General features: G+C 43.1%; 1 protein-coding gene across 7 annotated transcripts in view; it reads left to right on the top strand.

Moving 5' to 3' along the window:
• Positions 1-414: 414 nt before the first annotated feature.
• The window catches only part of PCBP3 (poly(rC) binding protein 3), a 130,997-nt gene continuing 113,988 nt past the window's right edge, over positions 415-17,423 (top strand). For 2 of the 7 annotated variants that reach the window (XM_030329393.1, XM_030329395.1), the window contains exon 1: positions 428-602. The gene's annotated coding sequence lies outside the window, so the exon portion shown is untranslated. Of the gene's footprint in view, positions 603-17,423 lie in introns of all 7 variants that reach the window. The other 5 variants (XM_032594800.1, XM_030329398.1, XM_030329397.1 and 2 more) reach the window with 5 other exon arrangements.

Below are 17,423 nucleotides of genomic sequence, written 5' to 3' on the forward strand. Positions count from 1 at the left end.
GCATATCGAACGGCGGACGAAGTAAAGTCTCACTCACAGAAGCTCATTGTTACAGACAGAAGTACAGAATAGAAAATCACCATTTTGAAATCCCTAACGAAACATAAGATCTAGACACTAATCAGTGGCTGTTAACCCACGAGGTAAAAAGGTTCACGGGGAAGTTTACAGTGGAGGCCTCGGGCCGACACCGCTGCACCTGCTTGGAAACCCCGGCGTCACACGAGGAAGGCAGGGCAGGCCTCACGCAGCTCTGCTTCGCGCTCCGCTACTGTGGTAAGGCCACCGCGGCAAGTGCGGGGGAGGGATCGAGCCCGTGTCCCAAGCAAGCCTCTGGAGCTGACTGCCAGTTTGCAGAAGTTCAAGGCCAGGGGACATGCCAAAATATCCTGAACAGGCTGCCAGCCGAATGTAGACTTTGGAAGATTCTCGCACAGATAACTCATGCGCTTAACAAACAAAATGCGTGTAGAAAGAGAGGGCAGTTACAGGACAAAATAGGAGACAGACGTAAAGAAAAGTCATTCGGGAAACCTTATTTGGATTATTCTTAAACAGAGCAATTGTAAAAAGACAGCTTTGAGACGATTGGAAATTTGAATGTAAGTTGGCTGTTCGGTGACATTAAGGAATTTTTCTTGATTTTGCTATGTGTGGGAATTGCATGGCGGTTATGAAAAATGTTTCTAGATGAAATGTATGCTGAAGAATGTGTTGGTGAAATGGCATGATGGCTAAATTTCATGGCACCCAGATTGGCCCCCTGGGTTCCGGTCTGTTCTTTGCCTTCATTGTGGGCCTCCGGCCTAGCAGGTTAGAGGGGCACGCTGTGTGCTTCCTCTCCTGCCCGTTAAGGCCCTGCTTTCCCAAACAAATCGTGTGAGGAGGCACAGGAAGGGAGGTGCTGGAGGGCACTCCACCTCCTGGAGCCTCACCCCTGCATTGTGTTATTCTGTAAGCAGCCGGAGGGTGAGGTGGGGAACAAGAGTCTGGACTGTCACAGATCACAGAAGAGTGGAGGAATGGGGTGACCTACGCTGAACTTGAGACCTTGCACACTTTGAAGATCATGTTACATTGTTGGAAACACAATGAGTTGTTAAGCTGGCAGTGTTCGTTAATTTTTCCTTTTATTTCGAGTACAGTTGGCCTTGCATAGTTTAATGCTTGCTCTGTGGTGGAAACAGGTTCTTCTGTCCAAATGAAATAGCCGTCCTTGCTTGACTTTCTGTCATCATTGCTTCTGATTCATACTTGCTTTCCTCCGAGGGATTTATGGTTGAGTCATGGACTCTGGTTTTTTGTTTCTCTCATCTTTCTTTTTCTCATTGTTAACTACATCCTGTCCTCCACGTTCAGTGATAATGTTCCAGAGTTTTCCAAACAACCACTGCAAGGGCAAGGCCGGCTGGTTGCCTAATCCAGATGCCCGGATGGACCGAGGACAAACATGAGACCTTAAAGAGGATTGATCACAAGCCTGGGGGGTCTGGGGGATGGACGAGGGGGGCATTTCGTGCTCTTCTGAACACAGGCCAGGAAGGAGGAGCCGCAAGGTGCTCCTGGAGCAAAGCCATGAGAGGGAGGTGGGAGGAGTGGGTGGGGGCCAAGCCCCACAAAGCTGTGTGGTGCAGCAGAGGAAGCCGCGATGGAAAGCCAGGCTGTCTGCACACGCTTCCTGGCTCTGCAGCTCCCAGCTGAGCACGGGGCAGTCACTCAGCCAGATGGTAACTTGCTTCCCCTCCCTGGGCTTCAGTTTCGGATGATAAGAACGTCACCTCATACAAAGAATTAACATGTATGAAGTGCTTAGCTCAGTGCCTGGCACGTAGCAGCGCCATTTGCTGTTCATGGGTTCCCTTTAAGCTGGATGCCCATTTAGCCACACTGCCCCCTTTAAGCCTTCCCAAATAGACGTGCCAAAGGAGCAGCTTGTTTAATTTGCCATGATAATTCAAGGGTGGAAGAGAGCTTTAGTAGCTTAGAAAATATGGGATAGCTTTACAGAGGTGGTGGAATTTGAGCTGTGTTTTGAAAGATTTTAAGCTGAAGCAATAGCTTAAGCAGAGTGTATCGGTCAGGTTTTGCTACGTAACAGCCAGCCTCAGAACGGCTGTGGCTTGCAGCAGTAAGGCCATGCGTTTGCAGTCTGGCTTGGCCAGCCTCTAAGCCTTGTTCTCATGTAACAGTAGCTGCCTGAGGCATGTAGCTGCCTGAGGCATGTTCTCCTTGGGATGCCAGCGGAAGTACAAGGGAGAGATCTTACACCCATAAATGTGCTGAAGCCTCCTATGCTCTCATCATGTCAGCCAGCATTCCGTTGGCCAAATGTCATCAAGGCCATTGTCAGTAGGGCAGGGAGATGTAAGGGCAGGGGTGCAGAAGAGGTGAGGAGTTGGGAACAAGGGTGTGTGTGTATGGGAGCAGGTGTGAGGTCCCCATATCAAATATCAGAAGTAGAGATTCAGACTGTGCATAGTGAGCAGGATATGGTTCAGATAGTTTTCAGGAAGGAGCAGGATTCAGGAAAATGGGTGACAGCAGAACGGGCACAGAGCCCAGCTAGGAGTCTGATGTGACCCCGAACATCAGAAAGAACCGCTGAAGGAGAGAAGGAACGGTTCCAGTTCCCCGTGGCTGTGTAAAAAATCACCCCCAAAGTTAGCAATTTAAAGCAAGAAATACTGTCTCAATGTTCTATGTTTGGGCAGCTCTTGACTCATGCAGTTGCTCTTTGAAGCCTTGAGTGGTGGACATTCAAGATGGCTCATTTGCATGACTGTGGTTGATGCTGGCTGTATCACATCTGGTAACTCTTCACCAAGCCCTGGGTCCTGAAGATTTTCTCCTTTGTTTTCTTGAGTCAATTTTGCTCAAGTGTGAAGTATAGTTGTAGGTTCATTTACTGACTTACCTCTGAATGTCCAATTGCTCTACCATCGTTTGTCGAAAACACTGTCCTTCCTAGACTTCATTGGTTTTGCACCTTTGTCCAAAATCAGTTGGCTATTATTGGGTCTATTTCCGGGTTCTCCATTCTTCTGTTCCATTGATCTGTGTGCATATGCTTTAGCAATTGCATACTGTCCTGATTACTATAACTGTATAGTAAGTCTTAAAATCAAAGTGGTTTCTCCTACTTTGTTTTTTCAAAACTGTTTTACCTATTCCAGTTTCTTTGCCTTTTCATATACATGTTAGAGTAGTCTTTTCTATGTAAATAAGAATATTGTTGGGATTTTGGTAGGAAATGCATTAAACTTACATATCTGTTTGGGGAGAATTGACATTTTTACTGTGTTGACTCTTCGATTCTTTGAACATATGTGTTCCCGCACTGTATAGATCTTTGATTTGTTTCATCAGTGTTTTATAGATTTCAGCATACAAGTACTGTACATATTTGTTAGACTTACATCAAAGTATTTCATTTTCTAAGTGATTGTAAATGGTATTATTTTTACTTTGTTTCCATGTGTTCATTGCTTGTCTGTAGAAATACAATTGACTTGTATACGTTGATCTTATATCCCGTGACATTTATAACTCACTCAGTGGTTCTAGGAAACTTTTTGTAGATCCTTTGAGATTGTCTATGTAGACTATACTGTCATCTTCAAATAGAGGCAGTTTGACTTCTTTAACCATCTATATGCCTTTTATTTCCTTTTCTTGCCTTATTGCATTGGCTGGGGCTACACTGCTGTGTTGAATAAGAGGGATGAGCCTGGACATCCTTGCCTTGCTCCTGATCGTGGGGGAACCACTGAGTCTTTCATTGTTAAGTGTGATGTTAACCCTAAGTTTTTGTGGATGCTCTTTATCAAGTTGAGGGAGCTCTCTGTTTCTAATTTGCTGAGAGTTTTTGACATGAATGGGTGTTGAATTTTGTCAGATGCTTCCCGTATATCAATTGCTATAATAATGTGATTTTTCTTCCTTAACATTTTAATATGATGGATTATATTGATTGATTAAAAAAATTTTTTTAACGTTTATTTTTGAGAAGAGAGAGACAGAGCATGAGTGGGGGAGGAGAGAAAGAGGGGGACACAGAATCTGAAACAGGCTCCAGTCTCTCAGCTGTCAGCACAGAGCCTAACGCGGGGCTTGAACTCACGGACCGTGAGATCATGACCTGAGCCAAAGTCGGATGCTTAACCGACTGAGCCCCCCAGGTGCCCCTACGTTGATTGATTTTATATATATATATATTTTTTCAACGTTTATTTATTTTTGGGACAGAGAGAGACAGAGCATGAACGGGGGAGGGGCAGAGAGAGAGGGAGACACAGAATCGGAAACAGGCTCCAGGCTCCGAGCCATCAGCCCAGAGCCTGACGCGGGGCTCGAACTCACGGACCGCGAGATCGTGACCTGGTTGAAGTCGGACACTTAACCTACTGCGCCACCCAGGCGCCCCTGATTGATTTTTTAATATTGAACAAGTTTTGCATCTCTGGTGTAAATCCGTCATTGTCATGATATATAGTTATATTTATGTATCGCTGGATTGCATTCACTTGTATTTTGTTGAGAATTTTTACATCCCTGTTCATGAAGAACATTGCCTGTTGCTTTCCTTCTGAGCTCTGTATTTGCTGGATTTGTTATTAGGGTAACATTAACCTCCTGAAATGAGCTAGATGGGGTTCCCTTGTCTTCCTTTGTCTAGAACAGATTGTGTAGAATTGGTGTTAATTTCTTTCAATATTTGGTGGAATTCTCCAGTAAAATCACTGGACCTGAAGATTCCTTTCTCAGGAGTTTTTTTTTAAATTTTATTTGTTTAATTTACATCCAAATTAGTTAGCATATAGTGCAACAATGATTTTAGGAGTAGATTCCTTAATGCCCCTTACCTATTTAGCCCATCCCCCCATCCCACAGCTCCTCCAGTAACCCTCTGTTTGTTCTCCATATTTGTCTCTTATGTTTTGTCCCCCTCCCTATTTTTATATTATTTTTGCTTTCCTTCCCTTAATGTTCATCTGTTCTGTGTCTTAAAGTCCTCATATGAGTGTAGTCATATGATATTTGTCTTTCTCTAATTCCGCTTAGCATAATGCCCTCTAGTTCCATCCACGTAGTTGCAAATGGCAAGATTTCATTCTTTTTGATTGCCGAGTGATACTCCATTGTGTGTGTATATATATGTGATACACATTTATATACCACATCTTCTTTATCCATTCATCCATTGATGGACATTTGGGCTCTTGCCATACTTTGGCTATTCTGGTAGTGCTGTTATAAACATTGAGGTGCATGTGTCCCTTCAAAACAGCACACTTGTATCCCTTGGATAAGTACCTAGTAGTGTGATTGCTCGGTTGTAGGGTAGTTCTATGTTATGTTTAGTTTGAGGAACCTCCATACTGTTTTCCAGAGTGGCTGCACCAACTTACATTCCCACCAGCAATGCAAAAGTGATCCTCTGTCTCTGCATCCTCGCCATCATCTGCTGTTGCCTGAATTTTTAATGTTGGCCATTCTGACAGGTGGGAGGTGGTATCACATCATGGTTTTAATTTGTATTTCCTGCTATGATGAGTGATGTGGAGCATTTTTTCATGGGTCAGTGGCCATCTAGGTGTCTTCTTTGGAGAAGTGTCTATTCATGTCTTTTGCCCATTTCTTCACTGGATTATTTGTTTTTTGGGTGTTGAGTTTGATAAGTTCTTTATAGATTTTGGATACTAATCCTCTGATATGTCATTTGCAAGTATCTTCTCCCATTCTGTCGGTTGCCTTTTAGTTTTTCTGATTGTTTCCTTCACTGTGCAGAAGCTTTTTATTTTGATGAGGTGCCAATAGTTCATTTTTGCTTTTGTTTCCCTTGCCTCTGGAGATGTGTTGAGTAAGAAGTTGCTGTGGCCAAGATCAAAGAGGTTTTTGCCTGCTTTCTCCTCGAGGATTGTGATGGCTTCCTGTCTTACATTGAGGTCTTTCATCCATTTTGAGTTTATTTTTGTGTATGGTGTAAGAAAGTGTCCAGGTTCATTCTTCTGCATGTCGCTGTCCAGTTTTTTCAGCACCACTTGCTGAAGAGACTGTCTTTATTCCACTGGATATTCTTTCCTGCTTTGTCAAAGATTAGCTGGCCATACGTTTGTGGGTCCATCTCTGGGTTCTCTATTCTGTTCCATTGATCTGAGTGTCTGTTCTTGTGCCGGTACCATACTGTCTTGATGATTACAGCTTTGTAGTGTAGCTTGAAGTCTGGGATTGTGATGCCTCCTGCCCTGGTTTTCTTTTTCAGGATTGCTTTGGCTATTTGGGGTCTTTTCTGGTTCCATACAAATTTTAGGATTATTTGTTTTAGCTCTGTGAAGAATGCTGGTGTTATTTTGATAGAGATTGCATTGAATATGTAGATTGCTTTGGGTAGTATCAACATTTTAGCAATATTTGTTCTTCCTATCCAGGAGCATGGAATCTTTTTCCATTTTTTTGTGTCTTCTTCAATTCCTTTCATAAGCTTTCTATAGTTTTAAGTGTATAGATTTTTCACCTCTTTGGTTAGATTTATTCCTAGGTATTTTATGGTTTTTGGTGCAACTGTAAATGGGATTGATTCCTTGATTTCTCTTTCTGTCGCCTAATTGTTGGTGTATACGAATGCAACCGATTTCTGTGCATTGATTTTATATCCTGCAACTTTGCCTAATTCATGAATCAATTCTAGCAGTTTTTTGGTGGAATTTTGGATTTTCCATATAGAGTATCATGTCATCTGCGAAGAGTGAAAGTTTGACCTTCTCTTGTCCGATTTGGATGCTTTTTATTGCTTTGTGTTGCCTGATTGCAGAGGCTAAGACTTCTAACACTATGTTGAATAACAGTGGTGAGAGTGGACATCCCTGTCTTGTTCCCAACCTTAGGGGGAAAGCTGTTAGTTTTTCCCCATTGAGGATGATATTAGCATTGGGTTGGTCATATATGGGTTTTATGATCTTGAGGTATGCTCCTTCTATCCCTACTTTCTTGAGGGTTTTTATCAAGAAAGGATGCTGTATTTTGTCAAATGCTTTCTCTGCATCTGTTGAGAGGATCATATGGTTCTTGTCCTTTCTTTTATTGATGTGATGAAACACGATAATTGTTTTGCAGATATTGAACCAGCCCTTTATCCCAGGTATAAATCCCACTTGGTCGTGGTGAATCTTTTTTTTAATGTATTGTTGGAGCCGGTTGGCTAATATCTTGTTGAGTATTTTTACATCCATGTCCATCAGGGAAATTGGTCTATAGTTCTCCTTTTTAGTGCGGTCTCTGGTTTTGAAATCAAGGTAATGCTGGCTTCATAGAATGAGTTTGGAAGTTTTCCTTCCATTTCTATTTTTTTTGGAACAGCTTCAAGAGAATAGGTGTTAACTCTTCCTTGAATGTTTGGTAGAATTCCCCTGGAAAGCCATCTGGCCCTGGACTCTTGTTTTTTGGCAGATTTTTGATTACTAATTTGATATCCTTACTGGTTATGAGTCTGTTCAAAATTTTCTATTTCTTCCTGTTTCAGTTTTGGTAGTATATATGTTTCTAGGAATTTGTCCATTTCTTCCAGATTGCCTTTTTATTGGCATATAATTGCTCATAATATTCTCTTATTATTGTTTTTATTTCTGCTGTGTTGGTTGTGATCTCTCCTCTTTCATTCTTGATTTTATTTATTTGGGTCCTTTCCTTTTTCTTTTTGATCAAACTGGCTAGTGGTTTATCAATTTTGTTAATTCTTTCAAAGAACCAGCTTCTGGTTTCATTGATCTGTTCTGGTTTTTTTTGGTTTCAACAGCATTAATTTCTGCTCTGATCTGTATTATTTCCTGTCTTCTGCTGGTTTGGGGTTTTATTTGTTGTTCTTTTTCCAGCTCCTTAAGGCATAAGGTTAGGTTGTGTATCTGAAATCTTTCTTCCTTCTTTAGAAAGGCCTGGATTGCTATATACTTTGCTCTTATGACCACCTTTGATCCATCCCAGAGGTTTTAGGTTGTGGTGTTATCATTTTCATTGACTTCCATATACTTTTTAATTTCCTCTTTAACTGCTTGGTTAGCCCATTCATTCTTTAGTAGGATGTTCTTCAGTCTCCAAGTATTTGTTACCTTTCCAATTTTTTTCTTGTGGCTGATTTCGAGTTTCATAGCGTTGTGGTCTGAAAATATGCACGGTATGATCTCGATCTTTTTGTACTTTCTTAGGGCTGATTTGTGTCCCAGTATATGGTCTATTCTGGAGAACATTCCATGTGCACTGGGGAAGAATGTATATTCTGCTGCTTTAGGATGAAATGTTCTGAATATATCTGTTAAGTCCATCTGGTCCAGTGTGTCATTCAAAGCCATTGTTTCCTTGTTGATTTTTTGATTAGATGATCTGTCCATTGCTATGAGTGGGGTGTTAAAGTCTCCTACTATTATGGTATTACTATCGATGAGTTTCTTTATGTTTGTGATTAATTGATTTATATATTTGGGTGCTCTCACATTTGGTGCATAAATGTTTACAATTGTTAGGTCTTCTTGGTCTATAGACCCCTTGATTATGATATAATGCCCTTCTGCATCTCTTGATACAGTCTTTATTTTAAAGTCTAGATCATCTGATATACGTATGGCTACTCTGGCTTTCTTTTGTTGACCATTAGCATGATAGATGGTTCTCCATCCCCTTACTTTCAATCCGAAGGTGTCTTTAGGTCTCAAGTGGGTCTCTTGTAAACAGCGTATAGATGGATCTTGCTTTCTTATCTATTCTGTTACCCTGTGTCTTTTGATTGGAGCATTGAGCCCACTGACATTTAGAGTGAGTACTGGAAGATATGAATTTATTGCCATTATGATGCTTGTAGAGTTGGAGTTTCTAGTGGTGTTCTCTGGTCCTTTCTAATCTTTGATCTTTGTTGCTTTTGGAATATATATATATATATATATATATATATATATATAAAATGTATTTTTGTTTTTTCATCTTTTCTCCTCTCAGAGAGTCCTCCTTAAAATTTCTTGCAAGGCTGGTTTAGTGGTCACAAACTCCTTTAGTTTGTGTTTGTCTGGGAAACTTTTTATCTCTCCTTCTATTTTGAATGACAGCCTTGCTGGATAAAGAATTCTTGGCTGCATATTTTTCTGATTCAACACGTTGAATTTATCCTGCCACTCCCTTCTGGCCTGCCAAGTTTCTGTGGATAGGTCTGCTGCAAACCTGATCTGTCTTCCCTTGTAGGTTAGGGACTTTTTTTCCCTTGCTGCTTTCATGATTCTCTCCTTGCATGAGTATTTTGTGAATTTGACTATGATATGCCTTGTTGATTGTTGGTGTTTGTTGAATCTAGTGGGGGTCCTCTGTGCTTCCTGGATTTTGATGTCTGTGTCTTTCCCCAGGTTAGAAAAGTTTTCTGCTATGATTTGCTCACATAACCCTCCTACCCCTATTTCCCTCTCTTCCTCTTATGGGACCCCTATGATTCTGATGTTGTTCCTTTTTAATGAGTCACTGATTTCTCTAATTCTTAAATCGTGCTCTTTTGCCTTAATCTCCCTCTTTTTTTCTGCTTCATTATTCTCTATAAGTTTGTCCTCTATATCACTGATTCTGTGTTCTGCCTCATCCATCCTTGCCACCACTGCATCCATCCATGATTGCAGCTCAGTTATAGTGTTTTTAATTTCGTTCTGGCTATTTTTTACTTCTTTTATCTCTGCAGAAAGGGATTCTAATCTATTTTTGACTCCAGCTAGTATTCTTATTATCGTGATTCTAAATTCTGGTTCAGACATCTTGCTTGTATCTGTGTTGGTTGAATCCCTGGCTGTCGTTTCTTTGTGGTCTTTCTTTCAGGGTACATTCCTTCGTTTTGTAATTTTGAAGGGAGAAAAGGAATGAATAAGGTAGAAAAATTAAAACTAAAAAATAATTAAAATTAAAAGTATTAAAATTAAAAAATTAAACACACACACAAATCGGATAAATGATGCTAGGTCCTATGTGTGTTTTGGTCTGGGTGTTGAAAGTGGTTTGACAGATTAGAGAAGAAAAAGGGGGGAGAAAAAAAAGAAATAATTGGAGAATTTGAATAAATGAATACACTGAAGTACACTAACATGAGATGGTGGGAGTAAAATAGAATTCGAAAAAATTTACATAAAAGCAAAAAAATATATTTAAAAAATTAAAAATATTTTTAATAGATTGAAAGTAAAAATGAAGTTTTTCTCCTTCTGCATTCAAGAGAAAGAAAAGAAACAAAAAAGAAAAAAGAAAAAGAAAAAAGGAAATCGTTTGAAAATTTGAAAAGGTGAATACACTGAAGTAAACTAAAATAAAATGGAAGTAAAATAGAATTTGAAAAAATTTACACAAAAGTAAAAAATATAGTAATTAAAATTAAAGAAAAATATTAATAAAAATTGAAAATAAAAATGGATTTTTTTCTCATTCTGTATTCAAGAAAAAGAAAAGAAATGTAAAAGAGGGAAAAAAAAAAGAAAGAAAATTGAATAGATGAACCTGCTAACAGATTGAAGTTGGACTGAAATTACTTCATTTTCCCCTAGAGGTCAGTCTATGTGGTGCTTTATAGTCCATAAACTAAGCTGGCGGGGAGACTTGTGTTCTTGAAGAACAAAGTTGGCCCAGTTGGGCGGGGTTCAGTGTAATGACTCTGCTCTCCACTAGATGGCGCTGCTCAGCTCACTGGGCTGGATCCTTGTGTGTGCGCGCGCGCGCGCGCCTGCGCGGGGGCAATGAAAATGGCGCTACCCAGCAACCCAGTCTGTTCTCCAGGATCAGCAATTGTGCACCTGTCCTCTGTCTTCAGCTCTTGTCCACTCCCCGCTTTTTCACTCTCCGTGACCCAGGCGGTACCTCTCTCCCGAGTTTTGTCTCAGATGCGGCTGTTTTCCCCGGCCCTTTACTTCCGAAGGACTGCAGCTTTGACCTGTTCCACCCCTCTGTGGGAGGGTCTCACTGAGCAATGGCCAAATGAGCAATGGCCGAATATCAGCTGCACCCAGGAATGCCCGCTGGACCCTGCTGTTGCTGGTGCTCTGGCTAGGTGCCAGTCCACTCCAGAAAAAGTCTGTGAGATAGTGTAGCAGCAGTGTTTCGGGGATTATGGAAAATCACAACACACATCTGGCACCAGGCTTCACCCTTAATGACCTTGTTCCAGCACCAGTGAATGTGGCTGTTTTCTGGGGTCTGCTGGGACCAGGTAGCTTCAACAGTCTCTACCAAATGTCCTTCTAGCAATGGAACCGCTTTTCTCCGTGTGGCCTGAGAACCTCCCGGACCCCACTCTGTTCCTGGGGATTTGCCCTTCCCACCAGAGCACCGCCAGGTATCGAGCTGCGGAGTTGCAGCCTTTGCACTCCCCTTGTTTACAGTCTTAATGGAATTTAAACCCTCTCCTTTCTCCCTTTTTAGTTTAGTCCCTGCGGCTGTTTCCAATTTTCCAGTTTCTCTCCAGCTGCTTTTGGGGAGGAGTGCTTTTCCTGTATTCTCCCCCCTCCCCAGTCTCCGTCCTCTCTCCGCTCACAAAAGCACCTCCCTTCCTGCACTTTCTTGCTCCCCAAGGTCACCTCTCCGCACCACATACCTACTGAATTTTGTGGTTCAGGTTGTGCAGATTGTTGTGTTAATCCTCCGATCAGTTTTCTAGGTGTGTAGGATGGCTTAGTGTTGGTCTGGCTGTATTTCATGGACGTGAGACACACAGAAAACTTCATGCTGTTCTGCCATCTTGGCTCCTCCCCGTTTTGTCTCTTAAAGGCCTCGTAGGAGCGAAGTCATATGATTTTTGTCTTTCTCTGACTAATTTCACTTAGCATAATACTCTCCAGTTCCATCCACGTAGTTGCAAATGGCAAGATTTCATTCTTTTTTATTGCCGAGTAATACTCCATTGTATATATAAATACCACATCTTCTTTATCCATTCATCCATCGATGGACATTTGGGCTCTTTCCATACTTTGGCTATTGCTGATGGTGCTGCTATAAACATGGGGGTGCATGTGTCCCTTTCAAACAGCACACCTGTATCCCTTGGATAAATATCTAGTAGTGTAATTGCTGGGTCATCAGGTAGTTCTGTTTTTAATTTTTTTTGAGGAACCTTCATACTGTTTTCCAGAGTAGCTGCACAGTTTGCATTCCCACCAGCAATTCAAAAGAGATCCTCTGTCTCCACATCCTTGCCAACATCTGTTGTTGCCTGAGTTGTTAATGTTAGCCATTCTGACAGGTGTAAGGGAGTATCTCATTGTGGTTTTGATTTGTATTTCCGTGATGATGAGTGATGTGGAGCATTTTTTCATGGGTCAGTGGCCATCTACATGTCTTCTTTGGAGAAGTGTCTATTCATGTCTTTTGCCCATGTCTTCACTGGATTATTTGTTTTTTGAGTGTTGAGTTTGATAAGTTCTTTATAGATTTTGGATACTAACCCTTTATCTGATATGTCATTTGCAAGTATCTTCTCCCATTCTGTCGATTGCCTTTTAGTTTTTCTGATTGCTTCCTTCACTGTGCAGAAGTTTTTTATTTTGATGAGATCCCAGTAGTTCATTTTTGCTTTTGTTTCCCTTGCCTCTGGAGATGTGTTGAGTAAGAAGTTGCTGTGGCCAAGATCAAAGAGGTTTTTGCCTGCTTTCTCCTCGAGGATTGTGATGGCTTCCTGTCTTACATTGAGGTCTTTCATCCATTTTGAGTTTATTTTTGTGTATGGTGTAAGAAAGTGTCCAGGTTCATTCTTCTGCATGTCGCTGTCCAGTTTTTTCAGCACCACTTGCTGAAGAGACTGTCTTTATTCCATTGGATATTCTTTCCTGCTTTGTCAAAGATTAGCTGGCCATACGTTTGTGGGTCCATCTCTGGGTTCTCTATTCTGTTCCATTGATCTGAGTGTCTGTTCTTGTGCCGGTACCATACTGTCTTGATGATTACAGCTTTGTAGTGTAGCTTGAAGTCTGGGATTGTGATGCCTCCTGCCTTGGTTTTCTTTTTCAGGATTGCTTTGGCTATTTGGGGTCTTTTCTGGTTCCATACAAATTTTAGGATTACTTGTTTTAGCTCTGTGAAGAATGCTGGTGTTATTTTGATAGAGATTGCATTGAATATGTAGATTGCTTTGGGTGGTATCAACATTTTAGCAATATTTGTTCTTCCTATCCAGGAGCATGGAATCTTTTTCCATTTTTTTGTGTCTTCTTCAATTCCTTTCATAAGCTTTCTATAGTTTTAAGTGTATAGATTTTTCACCTCTTTGGTTAGATTTATTCCTAGGTATTTTATGGTTTTTGGTGCAACTGTAAATGGGATCGATTCCTTGATTTCTCTTTCTGTTGTTTCATTGTTGGCATATAGGAATGCAACCGATTTCTGTGTGTTGATTTTATATCCTGTAACTTTGCTGAATTCATGAATCAGTTCTAGAAGTTTTTTGGTGGAATCTTTTGGATTTTCCATATAGAGCATCATGTCTTGATGGAGAGACTTTTTAAAAATTATTATGTAATTGTTACGGTTTTGGAGTGATGGTGGGGGGTGGGGTTTGGACCTTATGGCCAAGAAAGAATTCTTGAGAAGTCTTTGGTGCAAAAAAGGTGATTTTATTAAAGCCGGGTACAGGATCCAAGGGCAGAAAGAGCTGCACTGGGGTTGTAAAGGTGACTGGTTATATACTATGGAATTGGGGGAGGTAAGGGCAAAAGGAAGGTTTCTAGAAGGACTTTCATATGATAAAGACAACTCTTAAGATCCTAGGCCTAGCTGTTGTCAAGCTGGTTGTTCTTCCCTCTAGCAAAGCATTAACTTTAAGACAGTAGAGAGTTCAAAGAAATTTAATTTTATTTACCATTTCCTTCTTGCCTTATTCCCCACATCACTGTGGAGGGAAAGGTGATGTTGGGGCTCCAGGAAACTGAGTCTACAGGTTTCTGGAGATTGGGCTGTTAAGATTGCCTTTTTCTTATAATTTGCTAAGACATTGGTAAACTGTTTGAGACTCCTGTCCTGCATGACTGTGATCTCTATTAGCTAACCATTGGTTTTCCCCTTTCCTTTGTCCTTGGGCAGCCTGGAGAGCCTGAGGAATGTCCCAAGTACCCCATGAGTATGTGTGGGGGGGGTGTTATTTTGTGCTTTGTCCTCAGCCTGCCTTTTGCTCCCTCATCATGACCTTCTTTGTCTTTGCTTATCATTGTTTTTGGTCAGAAGTCTGCTGTATCAGGTATTGATGTAGCCTTTCCTGATTTTTTAAAATTAATGTTTACTTAGCATATAGTTGGGACATATTTTTTCTTTAATCCATTCTGCCAATGTCTCTTTTAATTGGTGTATTTAGGCCATTTATATCCTAACGTAGTAATTATAGCTATGTTAGGACTTAAGGCTGTCCTTTGTTTTGTGTTTGTCCTCTCTGGTTTTGTTTTCTGTTTACTCCCCTTGCCTCCCTTTGGGTTACTCGACCATTTTTTTTTTTTTTTGGAATTCCATTTGATTTATCTATAACATTTTTCAGGGTATGTCTTTGTATATACACTGTATGTACACCGATCTTTAAATGGTTCCCTTAAGTATTATGCCATACGTGGTATACTTATCACATGTTAACGTGGTATACTTATCACATGTGGTGTCAGTATTTACTAGTTTGAGTAAATGATAGAAAACTTCCACTTAGATCACTTAACCCTTCTCCTTTATAGAATCCTTGTCATGGCTATTTCTGCTCCATAAATTGACATCCACATTCAACGTTTCGAGTTTCTCCTCCAGCTGCCTAACACAATTTAGATCACTCACAAGGAGAAAGACAACCTACCACATTTACACACACTTCTGCTTTTTGTGTTGTTCTCTCTCCATTCCACGTCTCTGTCATGTTCCCTTTGTGCTTGAAAAGTTCCTTTATCAGTGTTTTAGGAGAGATCTGCTGAAGACAAATCCTTGGTTCTCTCTTTTTAAACTTGAGAACGTGCACCTCATTCCTGAGGGACGGTTTCACTGGCCAAAAGACTCCGGATGACTGTTCTTGCTTTCCGCACCTGAAGAAGACTGTCCGGCACTTTCTGGCCTCTGTGCTTGCTGATGAAAGACCCATTGCCATCGGGGTCACTGCCCCTCTGTAGGTAGTGTGAGCATTTCTCCCTGGTTGCTCTCTAGAATTTTCTCTCTTCAGTATTCTGAAGGTCTTGGTGCAGATTTCTTCAGGTTTATCCTCTTTGGAATTTGCAGACCTTCCTAAATGTAGGTTTTTGTCTTTCATCAAATTCGGAAAATTTTCAGCCATTCATTTCCTCAACTGCTTTTCAGTTGTATCTTCTTTCTCTTCCTCTTCTGGGACTTCGATGTCACAAATATTAAATCATCCAATCATGTCTTTTTTCATTTTCTTTTCTCTGTTGTTCAGTTCGGTGATTTCTATTGTTTCGTCTCCCAGGTTCACTGATTCTTAGCTCTGTCGTCTCCCTCTGCGATTGTGCCTGTCTGCTGAGTTTTTATTTTAGGTTTCATATTTGTCGGTTCTACACTTCCCGTCTGGTTCTTCTTTTGGCCCTTCTGTTTAGCTGCTGAGCTCTTTCTTATTCCCATTTGTTTTAAGCGTGTGGATATTGCTCATGGAAGCATTTTTATTACGGCTGCTTTAAAATCCCATCAGATCATTCCAACATCTGTGTCATTTCAGGGCTAGCTTCTGTTCATTCTCTTTTCTTATTCAAGTTGAGATTTCCCTGGCTTGGGTGAGACGAGTTTTGGGCTGCTTGTCTCCTGCACATTGGGTATCGTGTCCTGAGACCCTGGCACGATGGTCCAGGTGGGGCTGCCATTCAGCTCCACATTGAGCTCCTCCGGCCTGGGTCCCACATGAGGACAACACTGCCCCCCCCCCTCCGGCCTCCACTTCTGTCCCTCCTCGCCCGGCTCACCACTCCTGTTTGGTTCCCTGCTGCACCCCAGACGCCTGCCTTGTTGCTGCTGTGTCGGGGGTGATCAGGTTTCCACTCTGCTCCGCTGGCAGCAGGGAAGGGCGGGCACCTCTATTGCCTCTCCCTGCCTTGATGTGCTTCATCACCCCGCGTGAGGGTGGGAGTTCTGCTCCCCGGAAGCCCCACACGCAATCACCAGCATCCTTATAAGAGAGGAGGAGGGAGATGTGCTCACAGACTCCGGGGAAGGCCATGTGAAGATGGGGCGGAGAGAGATGAGAAGAAGGTCATGTGGCTGCCAGCTCGGGGGGGACAGATGCTCCCTCGCGCCCTCCGGAGAGCGTGTGGCCCTGCCGCGGCTGAGCTGCGGGCCCGGAAGCCCTGACTGTGGGCTTCGGGCTCCTGGCGCCATGAGAGAGGACGCCGTGCTTCTGTGGCCTCGAGTCCTGTCCTTGGCGACACCGGTGGCCGTTCGTTACAGCAGCTGTAGAATGCACATGGGGTTCTTTTTCTTTTCTTTCTTGACTTCCGCTCTATTTACGTTCCTTCCATGAGTATTTTCTTCACCCTCCTTAGCCTCCTTATGACAGTTTCTCCAAAATCCTGTCTGGGTGTTCCAGCAAGTGGCCACTTTGGAATCAGTATGTCAATTCTGGGTTTTTCCCCGTGTCTTTGTACGCTGAGTGATTCTGGCTCCTGTTCCGAACGTTTTGACGTCCTGTTGCGAAGACCCCGGGTTCCGTCGCCGACTTCGTCCGCGGGCGGCCGTAGCCACGCACCACGCACCGGGCGCTCAAACCACGAACATTCGCTCTCACAGCTCCGGAGGCGGGGGCCCAAGACCAAGGTGTCAGCACGGTCGGGTTTGGTGAGACCTCTCTTCCTGACCCCCTGTGTCCTCCCACGGCTTTCCCTCCCCGCGTTCCTGTGGGGACAGACCGGCAGGAGCCTTGGTGGGGGCACAGGGGGCTCTCTGGTCTTCCCTCTTACCCGGACAGTAACCCCATCGGATCGGGCCCCACCCGCGGGACCCCGTTTGACCTTAATCGCTCCCTTAGAGGCCCCGTCTCCAAGTGCCGTCACGTTGGGGGTTGGGGCTTCAACATCGGGACCGTGGGGTGCCGCTCGGTCCGGGGCAGTCACGTGTCCCCTGACAGTGCGCCGCGGCTGGCCCGTCACAGAGGTGGGTCCCTCGCTGGCCCCACACTGCCAGCCGCGGGCCTCCTGGGGTGGCGGCAGCGGGGCCCGCTTAGTTCTCTGAAACCGCAGCGCCCGGGGCCTGCCTGGCCCGCTTGCGATCCGGGAGCCCCGCGTGGGGGCAGAGCGGGCGCGCCCAGGCTTGGCCTCGAGTCTCGCGGCCTTTGCTCGGCTCTCACCGCGCGCCGCTTGAGCGGGGCCGGAAGGAAAGCCAGTCCCGTTTCTCCGAGGGGCTCCCCTGAGCCCCGAGGCTCGCAGAGGAGCCCAACCGGGGCTGGGGCGAGACGCGCGGTGTGC

Source organism: Lynx canadensis, chromosome C2 (assembly GCF_007474595.2).
Source record: "Lynx canadensis isolate LIC74 chromosome C2, mLynCan4.pri.v2, whole genome shotgun sequence".
Taxonomy (NCBI): Eukaryota; Metazoa; Chordata; class Mammalia; order Carnivora; family Felidae; genus Lynx; species Lynx canadensis.